Source organism: Oryctolagus cuniculus, chromosome 13 (assembly GCF_964237555.1).
Source record: "Oryctolagus cuniculus chromosome 13, mOryCun1.1, whole genome shotgun sequence".
Taxonomy (NCBI): Eukaryota; Metazoa; Chordata; class Mammalia; order Lagomorpha; family Leporidae; genus Oryctolagus; species Oryctolagus cuniculus.
In genome coordinates, this window is record NC_091444.1 from 31,351,499 (window position 1) to 31,367,886 (window position 16,388).

At 43.8% G+C, this 16,388-nt stretch overlaps 1 protein-coding gene across 1 annotated transcript in view; it reads right to left on the reverse strand.

Moving 5' to 3' along the window:
* The window catches only part of ESRRG (estrogen related receptor gamma), a 656,681-nt gene that overhangs the window by 617,073 nt on the left and 23,220 nt on the right, over positions 1-16,388 (reverse strand). The gene's annotated exons all lie outside the window — the stretch shown is intronic.

Consider the following 16,388-nt stretch of genomic DNA (forward strand, 5'->3'; position numbering starts at 1 on the left):
CTTTAGGACTCATATGGGAAACCAATATCATTTCTTTGTGGCTGCACATCATATCACAAACATACTGCACGGCAATCTGTAGACACCTTGGGTGGTAAGTGGTGGGTCACAAACTAGCTGTCCATCAACACCTCCTGGGCACTCACTGAAGATGCAGCCTGCCAGGCTAATGCTCACACCGTGTGGCATGTCAGCACTGGAAACAGGGAGTCTGTTTTTGAACAATCACCCCAGGTGGTTCTGGTGCTAGGACAGCAGTTGGACCTGAACCCTACCCTGACCCAGTTAGCCTTCCTCTACATTATGGCCACAAATCCTGAAACTCTGACATCCAAGCACTCACTCACCTAACGTCTAGAGGAACCTGTTGGTAATAAGAGTACAGTAAGAGAGTATGGATAACTTGAACATGGGCTGCACTGGATGCATCTTCTCTCTCACCATGCTTCCCTAGTCAACCTCTTGGCTTCCATCTTTTCCCTTTTCCTTGAAGACAGTCTTAAAAAAAAAAAAAAGGAGGATACACAGTGTAGGTCCCAGAATAAAACGGCCTGAACTCAGAACACTTACTCAGCCCTTAATCATGTGACCCACAGCAAGTGTCATATCTGTTGTTTGCTTTAGTGTCTCCCCCACCTACCTCCTGGGGAGGCGGAGTGGCTAATGTTCATGTTATGTTTAGCATACTGCTCACAGTTTCCAATCAATGTGAGTTGTTATTTTTAATACTTATGTGCTAACAATTCTTAAATCATAAATTCTATAACTGAAATCCCAACTGTCTTCCTTACCATCAATACAGAGATGCTCTTCAGCAACCAAACTAGCCAGATACAAAAATGAATACATTCTTGACTCAGTTTTCCAAATAGTTTCAGCTTCAAAACTCCCCATCTTGGTTCAAGATATCACTGTCTCTAGGGTCATTCAGCCTGTGTGCAAGACAAACATCTGGGATTCTTTCTCCTTCCTTAGCGTACCTCCCACACCAACAGCACACACATACATGTACACTCATTTAGTTTTAAAGTAATGTGGATTCCATCTTGATAAATTTTCTTATCAATCTTGAGTGTTTTTAAACCAACATTTATGAAGGCTACATGCCAGGTCCATACACTGTACACATATTAATTCATACAAACCTGACAACAACTTTATGAATTATGTGCTATGACTTCCATGATTAAGACATAAACACTGGGCAGAAAGAGAGGAAATTTGCTGGGATGCAATCAACAAATAACTCTGGGAAATGGAAGTGAATCCTGGCAGCATGGCCCAGAGTTATGTTCTTTCTCACCACTCATCATTGCTGCTAATTCTTTTTCAATAACAATAATTGGGGGTGGGCATTTGCCCTTGTAGATCAGATACTGCTTGGGATACCCTCATCCCATATCAATGTGCCTGGGTTGAAGTCTTAGCTTCACTGCTGATTCCAGCTTCCCACTAATGAACCCCGGGAGGCAGGGTTGATGGCTCTCTCCTGCCACGTAGGATACCCAGATGGAGTTCCAAGCTCTTGGCTTTTCCCTGGTCCAGCCCCAGCCATTGTGGCCATTTGGAGAGTCAACCAGTGGATCTAAGATCTCTATCTCTCCCTCTCTGCAACTTTGCCTTTCAAATAAATAAATAAATCTTTTAAAAAATTATGGAATTTCTGTAAAGTGTAATATGAGACACATAGAGGTACACTGAAAAGGCCTCTTATACAGCATGGGGTAAAATGGGTCCAAGAAGGCTGAACAAGAGCTTAGATGCTTAGAGAGTTGGCCAGGCAGCTGATGAGAGAGAAGGAAGAGGAAGATAGGGGAATCATGAACAGAGCAAGTCAGGAGTAGGAGATTACAAGCCATTCTATGTCATTCTATGCCACAGGAGTTTAAGAACTCAGTCTGGAAGGCTTGGGTGGGAGATTTGGTCTGGAGTTTGGTTTTACGTAAGAGCAGTTTTCACACATTTATTATGCATTACTTTTATTTTGCTTAGAGGGAGTGGGGAGCCAGTTGAAAGTATGGAAACTAAAGCATGCTCCCTGGGTCAACCTTGGCTCCTTCACTGGTATTTCTGAAAGACTCTGCATGAAGCATGAGTGGAGAGATGCAGAGCTTCCCAGCCAGCTTACGGAGTCTGAACTACACACCACAGCGGGCAACAGTTAAAGGATTTAAAAAGGGGAAGGACACAAGTGTACTGAAGTCAAAGAACAGGTTACTCAGGTAACTGACGCCACTCCCAGCCTCACAATCCTAAACTGCTTTCCTCATCCCTAAGAAGGAAACTCAATCTCTCCCACACTCCAGGAAGACAAATCAGGTGTGAAGCTTCCAAGGTGTCAGTACATTTGTTCTGTTCAAGAAATAGCAAGTAGAGCTGAGGGGCCAAGTAGAATCAGGGGTGGGACAGGGTGGGCATTGCAAATGCTGGGGATGAGATCAGAGAGATGGGAGCCATGGAGGATTCTGACCAGAGAGCAACCTGATCTGATTTATTTGAAACTAATTACCATGTGGTCTGATCCTGGATGCTATCACATAAAAGTACATTGCAACTATTCTTAGAACAGGGCTCCAGGGAGCTGGCATTGTGGTTCAGTGGGTTAAGCCATCTGTTGCTATGTTGGTCTCTCATATCAGACTGCTAGTTCGAATCCTGGCTGCTCAGCTCCCTGCAAATTCACCTGGGAAAGTTGTAGATTTTTGCCCAAGTACTTGAGCCCCTGCTATCCAGATGGGAGAACTAGATGAATTTCCAGGCTGCTGGCTTCAGCCTGGCCTAGTTCTGGCTGTTGTGGCCCTTTGGGAAGTAAACCAGTGGATACCCCTGCTGCCACTCTGCCTTTCAAATAAATAAATTTGAGAATTTGAGAATTTGAGAGAGAGAGAGAGAGAACACAAAAGAAAGAACAGGGCTCCACACTGAAAGTATTGTCTACCACTGCTCTTCTACTGGCACCTATTTACTTATTTATTTGAAAGGCAGAATCATAGAGAGAGAGAGAGAGAGAGGAAGAGACAGAGAGGGAGAGATCTTCCATCTGCTGGTTCACTCTCCAAATGGTCACAATAGCCAGGGCTGGGCCAGGCCAAAGCCAGGAGCCAGGAGCTTCCCCTGGGTCTTCCACATAGGTTCAATGGCTCAGGAACTTGGGCCATCTTCACCACTCTCCTAGGAGCATTAGCTGAGAGCTAGATCAGAAGTGGAGCAGCAGGGACTAAAACCAGTGCCCATGTGGGGTGTCAGTGCTGCAGACAATGGCTTTACCTGCTATGCCACGATGTGGGCCCCACTCTACAAATCTGACATCTATTCTTTTATATACTTGGCATTGATTCAAGAAGAAAATGGCCAAAGCAAAAGATGGATTGTTTTCCTTATGACATAAAGATTTTTTTGCTGTTGTTGCTGTTCAAATAAATGTAATATTCTGTTTGGTTCTGATTCCCAGTGACCCTTGCAAACCTACATGCAAATTCAGCTCCATTCCAAGTATGATACCCATAAGAGCTCCTTGTCAAGAGCAATAGGAGAAGCCTAGTATTATGCGTTATCATCATTATTCTGAAAGGGAAAGAGAGGGTGAGCTCCAAACAACTGGTTCACTCTTCCAAATGCCCTATATATCCAGGGTTGGGCCAAGGCTGAAGCTAGAAGCCCCATGTGGGTGGTGGGGAACCAACAACTTAAGCCATCGCCTGCTGCCTTCCAGGGTCTGCGTTAGCAGGAAGCTGGAATCAGAAGCCAGGCTTAGTAGTAAAACCCAGAAACTCTGATATAGGACATGAGTATCCTAACTGGCATCTTAACTTCTGGGCCAAATAGCCACCCTGGGATTGCCATTTGTGACTCCTGTAGCCCCTGCTGACAGTGGTGGTATAGCCAGAATGTTGTGGAGAGACTCCTGTTTAATACCTGGACCTACTGAGTGTTCAATTAATTGGTGAAAGCCCTGGAGACTACTATTTAAAACACAAATTGGGGAAAGAGCAAATAGCCACCATCAACTTGCAGCCAACATGCTAAGGTGGAAAAATTTGGTGAGCTTGGATTCAGAAAATCTGGCTCCTGGATGCAGCTCTACCATTCACCAGCTGAAGGGTCTTGGGTACCTCACTGACCTGAATCTTATTTCTTATCTGCTCATGGAGAGGAGAAAGACATAAATGAGATCAAAAGGTTGAAAGTGCTTTGTAAATGATGACAGAGTACACAAAAAGGAATATCACTATGTCATCAGCTGACTAGCCCTCAGCCAGTCTTGAAGCCATGGGACTTGAACATCTTCAGTGAAGACAGAGTAGGACAGGGTCTAGAGCAGCTAGTGTTGGTGACATGGCACTGAACTGTAAATTAGGAAAGCTGGAAGAAAGTACCAGGGACTTCAAAATTTTCCAGGAAAATGAAAGTAAAGTTAGTTTATTTTGGTGCCCCAAATTAAATCCATGTATAATTTTCTTCCACTATGCATTTTTCGTGAACTTTTTGAAGACTCCCACATGGTGACATCATCATGTAATGAGAGCCACAGTTTTCCCATTCATTGCACATTTCATGTCCAATACTTTGATTTTTGCAATAAATTTTAAAATTTGGTAAGCTGGGGCCGGCGATATAGCATAGTGGGTAAAAGCTACCGTCTTCAGTGCTGGCATCCCTATGGGTGTCAGTTCCAGTTCCATCCGCTCCTCTTCCAATCCAACTCTCTGCTATGGCTTGGGAAAGCACTGGAAGACAGCCCAAGTCCTTGGGCCCCTGCATCCACGTGGGAGACCCAGAAGAAGCTCCAGGCTCCTGGCTTCAGATCAGCCCAGCTCTGGCTGTTGGAGCCATTTGGGGAGTGAACCAGCAGATTGAAGACCTCTCTCTCTCTCTCTACCTCTACCTCTACCTCTGCTTCTGCCTCTCTGTAACTCTACCTTTCAAAAAATTAAGTAAATGCATCTTTTAAAAACATTTGGTAATCTCTATGGTTTCAAATTGGTCAAAACAAAACTCGTCCTGAGGGATGAGGCTTCTATGGTAAGTAACAAATCTTGGTGTAAGTTCAAATGATGGGTTAATCTCCAAGGAACAAGATTTGAAGGATCATGGGTTAAGCATGCTCCATATGAATTCCACTGGACAATTCAAGTAAATACAATATTCTGTTTGGTTCTAATTCCCAGTAATCCTTGCAAACCTACATGCAAATTTAGCTTCATTCCAAGTATGATATCCATAAGAGCTCCTTGTCAAGAGCAATAGAAGAAGCCTAATATTATGTGTTATCATCATTATTCTGGTCTTGTCTGACTATATAGAGCCAACTCAAGTAACTAAACTCCCTAGTTCTATCATCAAATATCATCAAATATCCACTTTGTTCTAGGTATAACTCTAATAATTTTTTAAAGATCATTTTCAGGGGTAGGCATTTGGTGCAGCAGTTGGAATGCCCAAAGCTCATTTTGGAGTCCATGGGTTCAAGTTTTGACTCTGCCTCTTTGTTTTTTTTTAATGTTTATTCATTTTTCATGTACTTAAAAGTGAGTGAGAGAGAGAGAGAGATCTTTCATCCACTGGTTCACTCCCCAAATGGCTATAATAACCAGGGCTGGGTCAGACCAAAGCCAGGAGCCCAGAACTGAAGCTGGGAATTTTACGTGAGTGGCAGTGGCTCAAGCACTTGAGCCATCATCTGTTACTGCCTAGGATGCATTAGCAGGAAGCTGGATTGGAGAGAGCATCCAGAACTGGAACCAGTGCTCTGATATGGAATGAGGGCGCCCCAAGTGGTGGCTTAACTCACTGCACCACAATGGCTGCCTCTTGAATTTGCTTCTGCTTGAATGCAAACCCTGAGAGGCAATAGGTGCTGGCCCAAGTACTTGAGTCCCTACCATCCATGTGGGAGACCTGGATTGAGTTCTGGGCTCCCAGCTTCAGCCTGCCCCAACCCCAACTACTGAGAACATTTGTGGAGAGACTCTGTGGATGGAAGATTGCTGTCTCTCTTTCAAATAACTAATTTTAAAAGTTCATATGCTACAATCTTAGTGTAGTTCATGCATGCACTAAGTGTTCTGCTGTTGTTAATATCACAATAATTCTATAAGGTAAGCACAATCTCATTTTAGACTTTATAGTCGTTTGGGTTTAAAGAGATCAAACAACTTGGCTAGAACCTGGCTATGGTGGGACCAGGATTTGAACTGATCAGCTCATCCCTAGTCATAAAGATCTCTGTGGTCACCTCTGGCTCCTGAATGCTGTCTGTGCCCGAATCCTTTCTAAAGCCTGAAGACTGCTTGTCCTGGACCTGCTGCTGACTGGTCTCCCTTGGACTCCTGGTTGGCTGGGACAGGTACCACCTACCACTTGCAGGAATTCCCTGATGCTGACCCCACAGCCATCTGCATGGTGACAGATTCTACAAACTATTCCCTGCTTTATTTTCCTCCCTGTACACGGACCATCAGCTTAGTTAGTACCTGCTTCATCCCAGTAACCACATCCAGTCTAAAGGCTCAGGCTTTTCCGGCCTGTGATTGACAACATGTGAAGTTGTTGGCTGTGGCCCTGGAGTCTTCTGGAGGGAACTATTTGACATTGTGACATAGATCCCAATGAAAATATTCATCTTTACCCCAATTCATTTGCTAGATAAACAAAATAAACCTTAAGCATATACAAGCATCATTTTAACAACTAAAGCAGAGTAACTAAATCAGACTGTGATGAATTCAATTGTCTGTGTAGAAGGTAAACATGAATGCAACATTACCAAATTAGCCACCAAAATGATACTCTTAATAGCCACAATTAAAAAAAAAAAAAGTCTTCATGGCAGTGCTGTGGTTAAGCCTCCACCTGCTGTGCTGGCATCCCATATGGGTGCTGGTTCACATCCCAGCTGCCCCACTTCTGATCCAGCTCCATGCTGGTGGCCTGGGAAAGCAGCTGAAGATGGTACAAGTACTTGGGCCCCTGCAACCATGTGGGAGACCTGGAAGAAGCTCCCAGCTCCTGGCTTTGGCCTGGACCAAGCCTGGCTATTGTGACCATTTGGGGAGTGAATCAGCAGATGGAAGACCTCTTACTCTGTCTCTCCCTCTCTCTGTAACTCTGCCTCTCTAATAAATAAGTAAATCTTTAAAAGGTAAAAAAGTAATGATGCTTGGAATCTCAATATAGGATGAAATCAAGCTTGTCTGGCTTATCTCTCTCTGCCAGGCCACATCTCAGGGACTCCCCCACTCACACCACACACATGCACACACGTGCTCGTGCACACACACACACACACACACACTCACATGACCTGGTCTCCATAGTTCTCAAAAGTATTTGGTTCAGTGTGAATTGAGATGATAGGGTTAAAAAAGACTTTGATGGTTTTACTTCAAGAACTGGATTGAAAGAAAAAAGCAAAGCTCACACTTGTCAAGGATAAAGAGTGTCACTGGTCAGAAGGGGTTTGCTTGAAACAAAATTTCCCTCTTCGGCTTCTCAGAAATAGTGCCTCTGCTGTTACAAGCCACTGGGCCAACCTGAAGTTTTGCTAACATGGGGATACTCAGCTTTGAATTCTGCCTTCCTCCCACTGGGACCAAGACTGTCTCTAGCCTCAATGCCCATAACCTTGACAACCTCCTTTGCCTCACATTGAACAGGGACAAACACCCCTGTGAGTCTACTGTAGGTAAGAGAGACTGGTGATTAGCATAGCCATTAGCACACTGCTTAGGATGCCGGGGACCCATGTCAGAGTTCCTGAGTTTCAGACCCAGCTCCACTTCTAATTCCAGCTTCCCGCTAACGTGCACCCTGGGAAACAGCAGATGATGGCTCAAATACTTAGCTCCATGCCATCCATGTGGGTGATCACACGGAGTTCCAGCTTCCTGGCTTTGACCTCGTCCTGCCTCAGTTACTGTAGGGCATTTGTATAATAAACAAACAGATAGAAGATCTCTCTTGTCTTTCTCTCTCTCTGCCTTCAAATAAAAAAAAAAGAAAAATGTAAAAATAAATAAAACAAAGCATTCAACACTATAAACAGCCTTCAGGCAAACAACACATCTTGTCTAATTTTATATGTTCACCATGCTCCACGAGCCTATCAGGATTTCAAATCTGGAGTCCCGCTTTCCCCCCTCCATTTACCACCTCCCTGAAACAGAAAATACAGTTTTAAACTGGAGCAATTAAGATGGTTTTACTAGATCTCGATTTATTAATTAGACTGTTTTCCACATGTTATTGTGTTTTGTAAGCTAAAAAGAGACAATACAGCAGACATAAAACCTTGACCAATCTCATTACCTCCCAATGATGTTACTCCAGCTTTATCTTATAACTCGATGGGAAAAAAATAAAATTGGTTTTTCTACTGGTCTGATGTTTGCTATATCAGAAAAATTAAAAATAAGCAAATAACAGTACTTCCAGGCTCCCCTTCCTAAGGACATTTGATAAGATATCCTTTTCTAATGTTCACTAAATTATGCATGATCCCAACTTTTCTGCCTTGGATTAACAGGTTTAGCTCACATTAATTTTTATTAGTGGTGATATCACCCAGCATTCAAACTACAACCATAATTTATTCATGGATGAATCAAATGTCAATGCTTCCTTGATAGAGTTCTGTGTGATTTCTAGTTATGTTCTTTTACTTGGAAGCTAAAACTTATACATATATATTGCACTTTTCCCCCCTCAGGGTTAGTTTGAGAAGTTGGTTTTATTAGGCACCAGACATAGGAAAAGGTTCTAGTTCTTCTTAATAGTTGCATTTAAATGCATATATGAATGTTTCATTGTAGGTAGTGGGGACTGAAAGTTCACAAGGAAGTTACCTATTAGATATATGGTCTGTTTCTATGCTCAAAGTTAATGCTGAAACGTATGAAAAACTCCCCTAAAATTCAGACTGAGCTACTTATGCACAAGACCCATAGGATTGGCCTCCATACAATTATTTAAGATGTTATAAAGAGTGTTTTCCATCTTTCTTATGCTTGGAAATAGTTAGATTTTATGACTGCTGAGTCAGAGCCAAAAAATATAATTTTATGCCATAAAATACAACCTTTTCCTTTGGCTGTAGAAATTTATATGTACATATTTATGTGCATAGAGATAAAAAAAATCTTCATAAACAGAGTGGCCCATTTGAGATGAACTCTATTTAAAGCATGTCGTTCCCAACTCTGATGATATTATTGCCATGTTTTAAAAAAATCAGTAACTCCTCATAACTCACCAAATTACAAATAAGTAACCTAAACTAGTATTTTTTTTAAAAAAATGTTTTCTGCCTTTCCTTTTTATTCTACCACACAACCGCTTAACCTAGTCAAAAGAGACCAAAGTTTTGGTTCTCTCTCAAACCCCACCACTGTTTCCATTTGTCAAAGTCCTAGTCATTCCTTCATATATCTTCTGAAATGCCACATCTGGAAGGCATTCCCCATCTCCTATAAATATCACATCTGAGCCATCGTGACTTCCCTAGTTCATTGCAGCACTCTCATGCAATTTGCCATAGCTTTGCTTTGCTGTGTACTTACAGGTACCCTTTCCTCGGTATCCTCCCTTCTCTCCCTTAAGTCCACACATTCCATGAGGCTGGAAATGCTCATCTCTAAGGGCTTCAGCATCTAGCCCAAGCTTACATGAAGCAGCTGCTGAATTAAATAGAACGAGGGGCAAGCATTTGTACAGAATAGTTAAAATAGCACTTGGGGTGCCTGCAACCCATACTGGAGTAACTGGGTTTGAGTCCTGGCTCCATTTCCAATTCTAGCTTTCTGCTAATGCATCCCCCTGGGACACAGCAGGTGATGCCCCAAATACTTGGGTCCCTGTCACACATGGGAAGCCCAGATGACTCCTAGTTTTGGGCTGCTAGTTTGGGCCTGGCCTAGTCTTGGGTATTACGGGCATTTAGGGAGTGAACCAGCAGATGAAAGCTTTCTCTCTCTTCCCTCTCCCTTTCAAATGAAATAAAAATGCTAAAAAAATAAAAATAGAATAGCTTTAAAAAATTACAACATGAATAAATGTACCACAGCCTGCATGGGCACATATATTAAAATTGTGGTACCTAGTATCTCACACACAAAAATGCAAGGAGACTGCCTAGAAGACAGGAGCTTTAGCCACCAGGAAGATTCTGGGCAATATCAAATGCACAAGCACAAAATATCAGCTGATTTTCTCCACCAAGCTGCTCGCTAAGATGCTCAGCTGTGAATCTTTCTAAACCAGTAGAGAGAATATTCTAATTCCATGGTAGGGAATGAGAACACATCTTTCCATTTAGATGCTATGTGAGGCCCCTTCACAAGGCCATTGAGCAAAAACACACACATAAAAAAAAAAAAGGCTAAAAACGTTACATTCTGTTCCATGTGCTTTCTTTCCATACCCACAGGCACAGATCTCGAGACCATCTGAAATCCAGGAAAGGAAAAAAATAATGTCCTCTTCCTTATAATCAAATGTGTTTCTTGCTTACGGTCTGAGGTGAACTAAAGGAAGTACCCAATCATTCTGGATACTTCATCAAAGGAGTGGGGAAACAGCAAGCATTTTTAAGTATTAATGGTGGTGGGGGGGATACTCTCACCAGATGCCATATTTACTTAAATTAACTTCCAATACTTCATTTTTTCTTCTGTAATTTTTATTTATTTAGGCAGAGACATCTCTCACCAGCTGGTTCACTCCGGGAATACCTACAATGGCCAAACCGAAACGGAGTGAGGGACTCTATCCAGGTCTCCCCCAATGGTGGCAGGGAACCAGTCACTTCAGCCATTCCTGCTGCTTCCCAGGGTGCACACTAGCAGGAAGTTAAATTCACAAGCAAAGCCAGGATTTGAGAATGCAAGCACTCCGATATGGGATGTGGGGCATTTTGACAGCTTTTGACAGGCAGAGTGAGACAGAGAGAAAAGTCTTCTTTTCGTTGGTTCACCCCCTAAATGGCCGCTTGGGCCGGTGCACTGCATCAGTCCGAAGTTAGGAGCCAGGTGCTTCTCCTGGTGTCCCATGTGGGTGCAGGGCCCAAGCACTTGGGCCATCCTCCACTGCACTCTCAGGCCACAGCAGAGAGCTGGACTGGAAGAGGAGCAACCAGGACAGAATCCGGCGCCCCAACTGGGACTAGAACCTGGGGTGCCGGTGCTGCAGGCAGAGGATTAGCCTAGTGAGCCGAGGCGCCGGCCTGACATAGTTTTAACTGCTAGACCAAACTCTTCCCGCAAGTACCTTCCTAAGCCATGTGTTTCCCATTACCATAAACTATCCTTTGGGTTTGAGAGAAGGTTGACTACAATTCACTCAAACGGCTCTTATAGCCATGGGAGTCAAGTATTCTTGATGGAAGGATACTTAAAGTTATCCAATATTCAAGACAAAATCTGGGTAATGAGACAGGTGAAGTTGGTAAAGTTTAAAAGCATGACTGAAAAAGATGCCAAAAAAGTCAAAAAAGCTGTTACTGGTAAAATTGGTGCAGCTTATAAAAAGATCTGGCCTTAGTGAATTCTGAGTTTAGGTTTGTGACTTCTAGAACACACCCTATCCTTCAAGGGAGTGTCTTTAAGGCAGAGTGAGTGAGCCATAACCTTTCCAAGGGTGGAACTCGTTCCTGTTCAGTTAGTTTCTAATTCTAAGCAACATTATAAACTTGCTTATTTTGTTGCTAATTAGAAAGCTTTCCCAAGGCCACACCCAGAAGTTCATGTCAGCCTTCTCTTCATTAGCCAGGGCACAGACAACACATAGCAAATAGACTGCCACTCCCACCCAGTGCCCCCCATCCATGCAGGCATTGCTAATCAACTGTGGCACCCTTTTGCACACACCAAACATGGCCTCAGAACTTTTCTCAGCACAACACTCTGAAAAGCAACTGCCAGTTGATCAGAGTGTCACTCTTCTGTGTTAAAGAAGTCCCTTCAAATCACCTAGATTTATGTAGTTTGGCTTCCAAAATATAAGTGCTCCTCATCATTTTTTCTCTTGTAATTCTGCTTGAACTTCTGCTTGCTCATAACAAGAGCAAACAATTGCCCATTTGCTTCTTTCTTGATTTCATCCCCCAAATCTGGCTTATTATTACGATTTCAGCTTCCAAGCCATTGCAGGCATCTGATTTTTTTTTTTTTTTTTTTTTTTTTTTTTTTTTTTGGACAGGCAGAGTTAGACAGTGAGAGAGAGACAGAGAGAAAGGTCTTCCTTCTGTTGGTTCACCCCCCAAAATGGCCGCTACGGCCGGTGCGCTGCGCCAATCAGAAGCCAGGAGGCAGGTGCTTCCTCCTGGTCTCCCATGTGGGTGCAGGGCCCAAGCACTTGGGCCATCCTCCACTGCCCTCCCGGGCCACAGCAGAGAGCTGGCCTGGAAGAGGAGAAACGGGGACAGAATCCGGCGCCCCAGCCAGGACTAGAACCCGGGGTGCCGGCGCCACAGGCGGAAGATTAGCCAAGTGATCTGCTGAGCCGGCCCAGGCATCTGATCTTAACTTTTACCAAAGAGGCTCTCAGCTTTAGTTTCCTAGTAGGTACTAGGGTCAGGCCTGCTTTTCCCCAGTCTTTTCACGAGTGTCACTCACAAGTAAAGACCAATGTCTAGGTAGTTCCAGAAGAATGCTTGTTTTATTTTTGTTTTGCATACTCTAACTGTAAAGCCAAACAAGAAAGTGTCCTAGGGCCTAGTGTCCATTTAACAAATAGAACAGAGGACAGTCACTAGGGGTAAGAAGCCCAAGACATCATGAAGTCTTGCTGCCATGACAGGCTCACTGAAGCTGAAATTGTCCTAGGACTCCTTGTACTATCCCCTCTAACATCACTTTAAAAGCACTGGGTCTCCATGGCTGGTCTAAGTTCAGGAACCCACCATACCCCTCTCACATGGAATGTGGTTGCACTGTGTATTTCACTACTCCACCCTTTTCAGCACCAAACTCAACAACTAGGTCACTGACTCTTGCGGGAGACCATAAAATAGGGTAGGCTATGCAACAGAAATTAACAAATGGACCATTCCACCAGGGATTCCTGCAACTTCAAAATGTATATAGATTAGTCCATGACATTCAAAACTATGGAAATATTTTGAATGAGCCAAAGAAGAAAGAATAAAGTCATATTCAAAACACTTAAAAGATTTCAAAAACTTCAGAAAATTTTAGGGCAAAAAGGTTTCTGTAAGAATATTTCTCTGGATTGAAATTCCTTAGGCCTCTCTCTGGAGCCAGAATCCTTTGAACCGTCTACCACATTTTCAGCTGTCATTGGCTCTCAGGAGGTGCAACTGTCACCATCCATTCCCCAAGAGTTGGGCAGTTTGAGAGGGCTCTGACAGTCAGACTAAAAATGGAAACGGTGGAAAACTAAAAATGGCCACAAATTATTTGTTCCTCGCTCATTGAGAAACCAATAGTTCTACCCATTGCATGTGAGCTATTTGAATTCAGCAAAAACGACATTCTGGGACTTGCCTGGCTAATTCATAAGTAACTTTGCAGCTTCTCTCTGGGCCTCCAGAAACATTCTCTCAGAACATTCCCTCTGGGAATCCCCCCCATCAAGCTGTGACAAGTCCATGTCACAAGGGGAAGCTACCCTTGAATGTAGACACTCAAATCAGCAGTCCCACTTGAGCCCCCAGGTAAGAGTCAGCAGCCCTGTGCGTGGCCCATCTGGATAGCAGTCCATTCAAAGTTCCAGATAACCACATCCCTGCCCAGCCAACACCTTCCTGCAGCTGCAGAGGAAACCCCAAGAAAGCACTAGGCAGCCAAGTTCTTCCCAAGTCCCAGATCCTCACCATCATGAGGAAAATAAAACGGCTCTTTTAAGAGGCTGATTTTCACATGGCTGAATATAACTGCAGCAGAACCTGTTATCAGGGGCAGATTCTGTCATACAAATCCAAAACATGTGGCACTGGTTTGGGTACAAAGCGGCAGGTGTAAACTCTTAGGTCCATGTGGAGATGGTCAGTGAAAGCTGGAAGAACCTCAAGGAGATGAGACTTTGAAGGACAGAACAGAAATGATATGGGGGGCTGGAGAGAAAAGGCAGCTGCATGAAATACTGGCAGAACAGTTAGCAATGTTAGTGCCTACAGTAATGTACAAGACAGGAGAGACAGGTACCTAAGCTCAGAATAGGACTATGAGATTTCCAGGCAGAATGTTGAAAATGCTTCTTGTAGCTGCATACAATAAAATTCAGGGAGGCCAGTGTTGCAGTGTAGCAGGTTAAGCTGCCACCTGTGATGTCAGCATCCCACAAGGGCGCTGATTCAAGTCTCTGCTGCTCCACTTCCATTCCAGCTTCCTGCTAATGAACCTGGGAAAGCAGAGGAAGATGGCCCAAGTTTTTGGGCCCTTGCCACCCATGTGGAAGACCTGGACAGAATTCCAGGCCAGCCCTGGTTGTTGCAGCCATTTGGGGAATGAACCAGCAGATGGAAGACCTTTCTCTCTTTGTCTCTCCCTTTCTAACTCTGCCTTTCAAATAAATAAATAGATTAATAAATATTTTTTAAAAAGAATTATACAATAAAATTTAGGAAGTGAGACATGGATTAAAGAAAACATTGTCCAAAAAAAATTGTAGTGGAATTAAGAAGAATTACAAAGAATTTCAGGCTTACTGGGGTTCAAAATAAACTGTTTCTCATGTCTAGTCTCTTTCAAAAAGGGTTATCAACATTAGAAATAGTTCATTACTTTCAGGTAAAGATCGAGTTCAGAGTCTTCGGTAAGACCTCAGAGAGATGTGGAAGGGTGGCTCACAGAAACTGTAAGCTACACACTGGACTCCTAAGGACCTGAGCACAAGCCTCGCAGACTCTGTCATGAACAGACCTTGTATCCCACAGCTAAAGGCATCCCACAGCAGCCTGCTACAGGGCTGAAGAAGGAGACGGACTTACCTTGAAGAGATGTGTAGGTGAAGCTTTTGATGGCTAGAGAAAATGCCAGTAAGTCATGGGAAATCCATGCCTTTTTAAGAGAAGCAGTTTATGGGCAGAAGAGGTACTGGCCTGGACTAGGAGGGACAGAGACAGTACAAAAGGCACAGGAGTCTCAAGCCTCCTATCCTTCTACCAGGAAGACGCAAGCCAAGAAAGCTACTCAGCTGAAGTTAGGGACTGTTTTTATTACTATTAAGGAAAGGGAATTCAAAGGGGAAACCCATGTATGAGAACATGGAGACTAAAGCTTCAGAGATTCATTCATTCCAAGTCAGCAAGACAGGATCCCAGTCAAGGAACTGGCAATACGTGGCCGGCTCAATTTCACTGTGAGTTAGTGACTGCCTTATGTCTCCTGTCCCACCTCCTGCTTTTTGAATAGGGCTGTTTATAGTAGTTCTCTTATCTCTGTACCACCATCATATGCCGGGTGAGGAGGTGGCAGTAGGGTATGTCATTTATCTTCAGATTAAGAGAAATCATTTTTAAAAAAAATTTTTTTGACAGGCAGAGTTACACAGTGAGAGAGAGACAGAGAGAAAGGTCTTCCTTTTGCCGTTGGTTCACCCCCCCCCCCCCCCCAGTGGCCGCTACAGCCGGCGCACTGTGCTGATCCAAAGCCAGGAGCCAGGTGCTTCTCCTGGTCTCCCATGTGGGTGTAGGGCCCAAGCACTTGGGCCATCCTCCACTGCACTCCCGGGCCACAGCAGAGAACTGGCCTGGAAGAGGGGCAACCGGGACAGAATCTGGCGCCCCAACTGGGACTAGAACCCGGGGTGCCGGCGCCGCAGGCAGAGGATTAGCCTAGAGAAACCATTTTTAAGCAAGTGTCTATCCTCAGAAACCCCATCCTGGACCGGACAGAGAGAGCAACATCCTGAAATTTAAACCAATACTACAATGCAAAGGAACTTTTAAAACCCCAGGAGGGAGTCATTTTTACTCAGAAAGGACATAAATAGTTACCAGAGGGCAAACTGGTTGATTAAGAAGCTCTTCAAATTCCTTGTTCTTCCTCCCTAATAGACAGAGAGAGCAGGATTCCTGACACTACTTATAGATAAGACTCAGCACACATGTTTGGGGTCTTTTCTTACACTGCACCACAAAAAGCAAAAAACCATCAAGATCGGAGATTTCCTGCTAGTTTGATACTTGCAACTGTACATCAGCACTAGGTAGAAGAAAATAACCAAGACTAAAAATGTGGTAGTGAGTGAAGAGTAAACTTTGTTCTGGGTCTTGGAGGCGTCAGGAAGCCTCAGGTTCCACTGAGTTCCTGTTTTTCCCTTCCTACCCCCATGGATGCAAATGGCAGCACCAATATACAATCTATTCCAGCTTTACAGCATTGCAGAAAGGCCGGAAACAACTGGTCGTCCCAGTTCCAGGTGTCCAACTA